Source organism: Thermobia domestica, chromosome 13 (genome assembly GCF_964235325.1).
Source record: "Thermobia domestica chromosome 13, izTheDome1.hap1.1, whole genome shotgun sequence".
NCBI lineage: Eukaryota > Metazoa > Arthropoda > Insecta > Zygentoma > Lepismatidae > Thermobia > Thermobia domestica.
This window is the reverse complement of record NC_137466.1, coordinates 17,468,079-17,478,416: the sequence shown is the minus strand read 5'-3', so window position 1 is coordinate 17,478,416 and position 10,338 is coordinate 17,468,079. Positions and strand designations below refer to the sequence as shown.

General features: G+C 34.9%; 1 protein-coding gene across 1 annotated transcript in view; it reads left to right on the top strand.

Moving 5' to 3' along the window:
• The first annotated feature begins 6,531 nt into the window (after positions 1–6,531).
• Positions 6,532–10,338, top strand: part of LOC145669141 (trypsin-like) — a 77,406-nt gene continuing 73,599 nt past the window's right edge. The window contains exon 1 of the mRNA XM_081737486.1: positions 6,532–6,689. The gene's annotated coding sequence lies outside the window, so the exon portion shown is untranslated. The remainder of the gene's footprint in view (positions 6,690–10,338) is intronic.

Below are 10,338 nucleotides of genomic sequence, written 5' to 3'. Positions count from 1 at the left end.
TATAATATTCAAATATGTACTGTGCATTTCGTAATCCTACATGTTATTACAAACTGTGTATATATAACTGTATATTTGGAAACCCTAGAAAGCGTACTGTAAAGATAATTTCGGGATTTAGTAGACCATGATCAAGCGTAACCACTTCACGATGAATCATACAGTAAATATGTTAAACTTAAGGTAGGAGATGCAACGATTAGAAGTCGAAATTTGACGGGAAACGAAATGTAAAGATTCATTGTAAATGAGTTTGAAGACGACACTGATAATACATTCGGTTGGAAATCACACAGCTGATATATAATTCGTTCAAAATTGATGATCGTGCTAAAATCCAGATGTCTAGCAATCCTATAAAGAAGGGGATACACGTTTGTAAGCTAATTTTCAATTTTCTTCGACGTTAATTCTCTGTCATTATCAACTTAAAGTAGAAATTGCTTATACGTAATAAATGAAAAGTCTATGTCCACTTGCGCCACACATACGTAGGCAATACTCTCTCTCTCTCTCTCTCTCTCTCTCTCTTGTATCTCTGAATTATCTCGTAAGACAGGTAACTAAAGAGATATGATCATCATAAGTTTTATTTGGAGATCTATCTCTTATTTAATTTCTTTAGAAGACTGTTTACTTTGTAACGATACTACATACAAAGGGAGATTTTTCTTTTAAGAAAGAAAATAGAAACTATAGAAGAGTATTTCTCGAGTTAAATAAAAAGCAATGAATCTAGCATTTCATACATATGAAGCTTGAAACAAACTGCATAAGTTCTAACTATTTTCACAGCTACCTACACCAAAATAAAATTTTAAAAAAAGAACTTAATTTAGTCTCACGTAATATGTAGTATTAATTCTCTGATTGAAAAGGATCTATCAGTCACTGAAAACTGAATATGTAGAACTTGCCTATAAGTTCTTCTATAAATAAAGCCATTTACTAATGAAAGCATATTTTGAAGCCACTTTTATAATATGCATGTAATCTATATTGAAGTTTACGTCAATAAAACACTTACTTACTTGATCCATAGCAAATAATAATAATAATAATAATAACATTTGCTACTAATAATAGAATTGCGTCTTAAATTTTTTACAATCCGAATCCATGGAAAACTTTTTTATTTAATGTTTAGTGTAAGATATTTTGCAGATTGCATAAGTATTAAAATCAAATTATATTGTATTTTCAAATACTAAGTAAACAGTATTTCGGAAATCCATAATTCTACGAGGTCATTTCAATTATGACGCTCTTGCTCCTAATTTTATTTATTTATTTATTTATTTCGTATAAGGCTCTTGAACCTCTTAATCCATTTTTCTTCGTTTACTCAAAGGCAAGTTTTCACCAGATCTAATGAAAAACGATAGGACTATTTTCTAGATCAAATTTAAAAGGTAACGCCAATCAATAATTGCTTGCTTTAGAGTATAGTACTGGGGATCCCAAGCTACGTATGTGTCACATCTTTCTCCGAGTAATCGTGTGTTTAAAAAAAAGAAAAGAAAAGAACTTCTCATATATGGTAAACTCCATTATGTAAAATTTGAATATTTCTTACATTTTTAGGAATACTTGAAAGGACTCCATGTGAGAATCGAACTGCATTTATCACGGATATATCTAACCAACTTTTTTTTTTTTTTAAGTATTATCCAGTTCTGTGTTATTTGTTCCTTTCTTATAATTTTATATTTATAAAAATCAGAAAAGAGTAGTATTTTCTTTTTAAAATGAACCATTAAATCAAATACGTCATTTGTTTCCCTTTGCATACGTCTGCGTCGCATGGAGAAAGCAAGATGCGAAGGGCGACACTGTATTCCACATAACGGAATTTTCTCACATACAGTTATTAAAAATTGTACTATCTTTCACATTCAATATCTTACCTTGCAGGCCTGTGTACAGTACATAAAAACAAGTAGCACTGTCACGTGTACACAACGTGAAGGAATTTGGATATTATAGCGTGATTTTTTCAATTAATATTGAAACTCGAAGTGGTAGTAGATATGTACCACTTTCGGCTGAAACAGAGAAATTAAGAGTGGAAGTGAAATATATTATTAGGACGCTTAATTAAGGAAACTACTGGGAACTGCTTCTCGCCCTCTTTTACGTTTTTACTCCATAGCGATCAGCGTTAAAACCGGACGTGGTTGACTTCTGCCACTTCTTGTTAGAAAAGAGGGTTAAGACAGAAAACGGTACCTATTCTTAGAACACTAAATCTATTTCAGAAACCACTTCTCGCTATATCTTATCCGTTGCTCAATGTTTATCAATATTGAAACGGACATTGTCATATATGTATTTATATCATTTTTGGTTTTAGTAGAGACTTAAGGAGGGAGATAAAATGCATTCTTGAGACACTTTATCGGTTGCAGGGAACTGTTTCTAGCCATCTATTCCCTTTTTTAGCCCTATAGTGATCAATGTTAAAATCGAAACTGACTAATCTCTACCATTTTCGGTTTAAACATCACCTCAACGAACTCGATTGCTAATTTTCGAACCTCTACATCCCGACCAAAGTTCCTGGTGATCCATCAAGTAGCAAATGAGTTTTTATTTTATTTTTTTTCTTATTTTTATTCATTCTTTTCGTCTTCCGTACGGATGAACGCACAAACGAACAGGGTAATATACGTATGAAGGAATGTTGGAAAACCAAATTTCTTAATAGAACAGTCTGTTCTAATTTTATAGACTCTTTTCATTAGAAAATATTGTGTTCACCAACTGCTCGGTAGTATGTATTCAACTTTGGATAATTCATTTGTTTCTTTCCTTGTTTGGTCTTCATTTGAATGAGAATACAGCCTATTAAAAAATAACATAGAGTATCTACGATATTGGAAAGTAAATACTATAAAGAACGTCTTTACTGAAGAGACAGTGTAACCGTCTCCAAAAGTTGAAGGGAAAATAAATGAAGAATCATCCAAAAAGTAGTTTTCATATGACGATTCATCAATTACGCAGAAGCAACAATGAAAAATAATAAATGTATGCGCTTTAAATAACATGGTAACTGGCGAGTAGATGTATAATACTAATATCTGTATAATTATAATATCTAGCATTCTCAATCTCAATATTGCAAAAGAAAGCCATAATAGCTATCTACTAAGGAAATAAAGGGTTAGTTTGTGGAATCAAATATACTGCTATTTGAGTTGAGTTGAGTTGACTTTGAGTTAAACGTTCCTTTCAGCAGTGAAGCTATATGAGATGGGCCTTATGATTAACGTGGAATCCGAACCACATGGGCTACCGCAGGGAATCGAACCCGGGTCTTCCACGCCAAGGGCGCGTACGCTAACCGCTTAACCACGAAGGAGCTCTACTGCTGTTTGAGTCACTAATAATAATTCATTCTTGTATGTAGGGCCGCGGTGGCTCAGTGAAAGAGCGTTCACCTCTGGTGCTTGGGGTCCCGGGTTCGATCCCAGTCCCCGCCAAGTGGATTTTGTGGTGGACAAACACCGTGTGCGTGGGTTTCCTCGGGGTTGTCCCGTTTCCTCCCACTTTCTTCATTCCACCATTTCATTCATTACTCATTATCACCGTCTCCTTTAGCCTAACCGGCATAATCGTGGAACGTAAAACTCAAAGATTTCATTTCATTCTTGTATGTATGTGCACAATGTACATAGACGTAATATACGTAGTAATTTATATCTGATAAATAGTAAAGATCTCCATAATTATAATACGAGAAAAAAGAAACTGAAATAAACAATCTCACTCCAACAACCTATTGTATAAATGGAGTTAAGTCTAATATCACTCAAACTTATAATATACTGCCTTCAAAGTTGAAGGTTACAAAGTTGATTTTTAGGATATTTTTTTTTGAAAATTGGGAAAAGTTATTTTTGCCTCCTTAGCACTCGAACATCTACCAAAACTGTTCCGTAATGTTTTTTTTTTTTTTTTAATTTCCTTTTTGAAATGGAACACAAATTTTATTTATTTCGTTTCCCACGTGTTTGTAGATCCTGTCAATATCAGGACCTACCCAGAAAGATCCAAACGTCCATGTCCCTTCCTCAAAATATTATATAATTTAAAATTGTTTTATTCAATGTCCAAGAACACTCACTAACATAAATTAAAAACAAGTTTTAATTAACATAAATTAAGAGCAAGAGGTATGCCCTCGGCGTTGATGAGTAAGTGATAATCTTTTCAGAGACAAACTCTCAGATGCGAGGGCACCATGATCATTTTTGATGTACATGAAGGTTTGCAGATGTTAGGCTTTACATTTGTCGCATTGCGGCCGCAGTGGCTTATTGGTAGAGCGCTCACCTTTGGTGCTTCTAGTCCGTGGTTTGATCCTAGCTCTTCCAAGTGGACTTTGTGGTATACAGACACCTCATGCGTGGTTCTTTAGGGTTTTCGTGTTTTTATTCACTTTCGTCATTCTATTATTTATTTATTTATCTATACATATTCCCCACATCACCGGTATCTAACGCCTTAAACCCATCACATGTGGGGATAACGTCCCTCGGCGAGCACATTATCCGAAGAAATAAGGAAGGTAGGAAGGAAGCGGCCTGGGACTCGGAAGTTAGGTACTATCCCGGTTTGATGTGAATGAGGAAATACTTCACTCAGGACTCGTCTGAAAAAGCTCTTACACCTTTTCGATCGAGTGCACCCGCAAGGCATCGAACTCGGGACCTCTGGCGACAAAGCTGAGAGCGTTAGCAACTACGCTACGCGGGACAACTCCACCATTATTATCTATCTCATCATCACCGTCTCCCTTAGATTTGGTGCATAAAATTGTGACATTGAAAAAGAAAAATTGTATCCACATTTGCTCTAAAAACTTTATATCTTCTAATGAGGAAAATATATTCTAAAATTTGCTAACAACAGTATATTAATACGCTAGAGTAATTTCTATTTTCCATAAAACATTGAAAAGTCAGGAACAAAATGTCTATCCCGCTTTTGCTATATTCGCTCCTACTTACATTAGGTAAATAAATTGAAGCCTGCATTTGGGTTTTTGGGTAGAATTTTCACGAAAGGCGAAATGTAGAATCTTAATAACTGTTGATAATCAAGCTCACTGTTAACAATTTGTACATTAATAGTAATAATATATGATAGATTCAGAAAAAATCTTATTTGTTATTATTTCGCTATATTTATCGGAATAGTTTATTTCATAAAATAACAATAGTAATAAACTTCAGTTAACATTTCTGCGATCATCTCTAAAAAAAAAATTCAGACGATAATATTAATTATATTGGGATAGATATAAATTGTTTAGGTGAGTTTCGTTTCCCCCTTTCCTGACCTTCTTAGAAAAATATTGTCTACAAAAAAATTAAATTTAATTGCAAATCATCATTAGCGCAGAATATCATTTGACCAATCTTTATCATTTGACAAATTCACAAGTTGAAAAAAAAAAGGAAAAAAAGAAAATAAATCCACGAAATGAAGAAAGAATCGAAGTCTTCCTCCCAGATAAAAAGTAGAGGCACAAAAAGAGGTACCGCTGATGAGTAAAGCTCTGAAAACTATTAGATTTGGATGCGTGTAAACGGGTACACGTATTTCATCAGAAGCAACCTATCGGTCATAAGAAAATCGATGGTCTTGTAGGTACCGCCAAAGTGCATCAGAAGCTCAAACCTAAGAAGGAGGAGGAGAGAACGCGGTAGCTCAGTGGTAAAATGCTCACATCTGGTCCGAGAGGCCCTTCGATCCCAAATCGTATGAATTTCTGGTGGGCAACATCGTTTTCCCATGAGTTTTCTCAGAGCTTTCCCCGTTTCCTTCCAGCTTTCATAAAAATTCACTTTCAAATTATCAAATTTTAAACTGGAAATTTCATTTTATTCTATTTTTAAATATCTGTATTGTATCTATCTGTATAATATTGATTGCTTTTAAAGTGTTGATTATTTTTATTACTATTGTGTACATAAAAATCTGAAAACTATGTAAAGCTAAACAAATTGAATTAGTGTAGAGACTGTAATTTTTGTAGTTACAGTACACTTATGTAAAATTAAGCCCAACTTACTTATTAGTGAGAAGCTAAAATAGAATAATTATAATTAAGTTGAAGGGTAAGGGGAAAAACAACGAATGTCCATGTATGTGCTTTTTCGGGTGCTTTGCCCTATCTGTTGGTGACTCTTGGTTCTATTTGACTGTATATGCCATGCATGCGTAGATGTAGAAATGTCCATATAAAATGGGCAAAAGATTTAACTAACCCTATTCTTCTTACGCGGTTTGCAATATTAAAACGCCGTTTTCTCGAAACTGCAATTTTGTGACATTCCTTCTTTTTCCCCCTTACCCTTCATTGTAATATTTTGTTGCCATGTTGAACCTGTATCCGCAAGATCTAGGATTCAAAACGCTTATAGCAGGGTCACCTGTCTCTCTGTTAGGCCCATCATGCACCCCTGAATTCTCGCGTCATCCTACAAGAAAGAAAAAAAAAACTAGCAATGACTTTCAATACCGATGAGATAGGAGGGAAACGAAGAGAATTTAGGGCTGTATCAAGAACCTAAGTGGGTGGTGAACGTGTCTACTCCAAATTATATTGAATACTGTAATAAGTCTCACGAGTACATGTTCTACAAGCAAGAAAATATTACATCTCCTCTTCTTTCTAGGTAAGGCATAGATTGAAATATTTGAAGGGTCAGGGGGAAGAACGCTTTCAGTCCATTTAATGAATTTTTTCAGGAGAGGAAAAAAAGCAAGTTATTCATTAAATAACCATTCTAATTACATTGTTAGAAAAATAGTTTTAAGTTTATATCAAGGTAAATATTGTATAAAGAAAAACTTATTTTTACAGCAAATTAGAAAATTGGTGTTGGAGATATCGATTTTTTTTGGACTGAAAGCGTTCTTCCCCCTGGCCCTTCATTTGACTTTTGTTTAATTTATGCATTTTTTAAATGTAAACTTCATCTATTCGTTTTTCTTAATCATCTATGTTTCAGTACTGCCGTGTCGTGACAAAACGCTGTAACTTTTGCGGAGAAGTTTTGCGAAAATGAGCCGTAAAGTTTTCATCCGAAAATGTGATCTGTATCGTGTAGAACCAGTGTAACTAGACAATAATGGTCAACCAATCAATTTTCACCAAATTTAATCACACAACATGCATTTACGTAACATTACATGTAACCACGTGTTTCCAAAGTCAAGATACACTGGTTCTACACGATACAGATCACATTTTCTGATGAAAACTTTACGGCTCATTTTCGCAAAACTTCTCCGCCAAAGTTACAGCGTTTTGTCACAACACGACAGAGTACTACCTCCTAACCTTTCATTGCGTCTAATCAAATTCCGACTGCTTATCGGTATTCAACCTCCGGGTTCCATAGGCAATAGAGTTAGTTAGTAGTTTTTTTTTTTTTTTTTTTTAATCGTTGCGTCTCGTACCCTACGCACAATATACAGATGATTCATTTTGAAGTGGTTAAGCTTGCTCATGCTCCAGTGACTACAGAATTTCTCATCATAGTACCCTTTCTTAGAGTTGCCAATTATTCAAATTAACAGAATCATATTAAAAAAAAAAAAAAATACTTCGTAATAACATGTAAGTTTACGAAATGTATAGTGGTGCATATTTGAATATTATAATTTTATACATAGTACATAAAGGTAAATCTAGGTTATTGAGTAATAAATCTTTAAAGATATGTTGATTATGCCTAACTTATTTATATAGTCTTATAAACTGTTGAAACCAAACTTCCGAAAACAAAGTGCTCCTACATGGTAACGTCTTTTCGGCTTTATTAAGAAAGTCACATAAGGATCCTTTTTCTTCCTGTTACTGTGTTTCTATAAAAATAAGAACCAACTAGAAAATAAGCCCTGGCATAACTTGTCAGATTGCTAGTAATATGCCCTTCTCCAAGAATACGGCACACAGCAACGATAATATCGGTGGAAGCGCCGATAATGTCGGCGGTGAAATCGACTTCAAGGTACTCAAATCGTAGGTTGCACACGCCACCGACATTATCGACCGATCCTCCGACACGTAGATGCTGTCGGCCAAGCCCCCGATTTTGTCGGGGGCAATGTTTTCTTATGATTGGATGCACATGCGGCCGATAATGTCGGCCGGCCACTGGGTTAGATGAAGAGAGGGTGACAAGGCGCTGTGTATTCTTGTTTCGTTCTTATCTTTGGAGTTTTGTTGTTTCCATTTTTTTCTATTACAATTGTATAATAATATTATTATTATCTTGTCCTATAAACAACTTCGGAACAGCTTTCTATATTTTACAGTCTCTGTTTTGGAGTAGCTAATTCCCTTTATTAAATAAATATAAAATGTGGGAAGTCTGAAGAGTACTGGTTTCCCTCTAAATAGCTATTACCAAATAGAATATAGGAAATTTAGATAACCAATTTCTTGATTATTTTCCACTCTTTCTCTCTCTCTCTCTCTCTCTCTCTCTCTCTTTCTCACACACACAACACTCTTTGATGGTATATTTTTAAATCTATTAATGCATTTAAATTTTAATACATTTTGGAAATTAATTTAAGCGTAATTTTCAAAGTTTGATACACTGTGAACCAGGCACGTAGCCAAGGGGGGTCCGAAGGGTCCCCCCCCCTTCGAGACCGGAAATGAAAAAAAATAAGGAAGGATGAAACAAAATGAAATGAGAAAAAGAAGGATCACGTTAAAAAAAACTACAGGAAGCTTTTGGTTACTCTTTCTTATTAGAAGATTTGTATTACTTGCAATACATGGTGGCGAGGTAAGCGAGATATCCTGGAAGAGTCAGGGAATTTGAAATTTCAAGAAAAGTTACGGAATTCTCAGATTCTGCTACTAGTCAGGGAGATTTTAAGCTTTCAAAAGCATAGTGCCGTTGTGTAACAGTGTGGCCATTTTTTTTTAATCATAATTTTTCGTCATCGCATCCTTGCAGTATCAAACATGTTATTTCAAGAACAATTTTCTACTGTTCCTTTAATAACCTGTCATTTGGAACCGACAGTAGTTGACGGAATAATACAAACAAAAAATTATGTGGAAAGAAATCTCTGTTAGAATTTAATTCAACAGAGAAAGGAATGCAGCTATTGTAAAGTAGTTTATAAGACATTGTTGAGTATGTACTTTTTCTAATAGGTGAGGTCATAATGAAAGGAAAATTGTTATAGGCCTATTTGAATAAACAGAGGAAGGACGTATATATTGTAAAATCTTTTTCAGTACGTTTTTTATTATTATTTTACTCGAGATTTCTTCAGAGTTTTTTATTAAAATACTTACCAACATATCATCATTTTATTGTCCTAACAAACCAATACGTGTTGATAATAAAGTAGTTTAGATTGATCGATCTCCTGGGCCTTCAGAATTTCATATCCTCCCCTCCCCTGTTACGAAATCCTGGCTAAAAGAACCAATATATGTTCCAGAAAATAGTTTAGAATGATCAAGCCCCTGGTGTGATGACCACAGTATTTCATGTCGCGTACCCCCCCCCTCTTCACGAAATCCTGGCTACGTGCCTGTGTGAACATAAGCATATGGAAAAAATCCTGATTATTATTACTTCCTTTTATTTTCATCAGAATTGTGTGCAAGATCACTTTTCCCGGTCCCACTCAATAAGCAATGATTGAATAGAATATTTGTTGACAAGTCAAAATAGGATTATTATTATTTTGTAACGAAACCAGCACAATCAAACACTCTTTGCAAAGCTTCAAGGACAAGTGACTCATTTGGCATTTTCTTGAGTGGGATCTCAACAACAGGGATGTGACTTCATGCTTCACTTGTTGCAAATGTTTTTTCTCACTCCCAAAACTATCCCAAATTCCCCATTTTTAAAAAGAATTTGTGGAAGGGCAATTGAAAACAAAGACCAAAACTATGTATCCACTTCCCTTTGTACCGGGATCAACCCCCTCATAGAGTTCTGCAATTTAGCTACAGTGACTGGTAGAGATGGCAAGAATTTTTCCATTCCATATTTTAACCCACATTGAACTTGTGTAATGTAGACCTTGCATATGGGATAAGATAACAGACTCTTTCAAGGACAGAATTGGAAAACAAAAACCATGGCGAGAAGTTTATGCAAGCCTTGCCCAGGATTTTGAGTTCATGAACAAAAAGAAATGAGGAACGACAGGTATGTATGCAACAGCGCAAATCTGTCTTCAACATTGGGGAGGGGGACGGGTAAGATCAGTCGAGAAACAATGCTGTGGAGGATCAGGGGAGCAGAGTTGTCTTCAGCATTGGGAGGCGGGCACTTT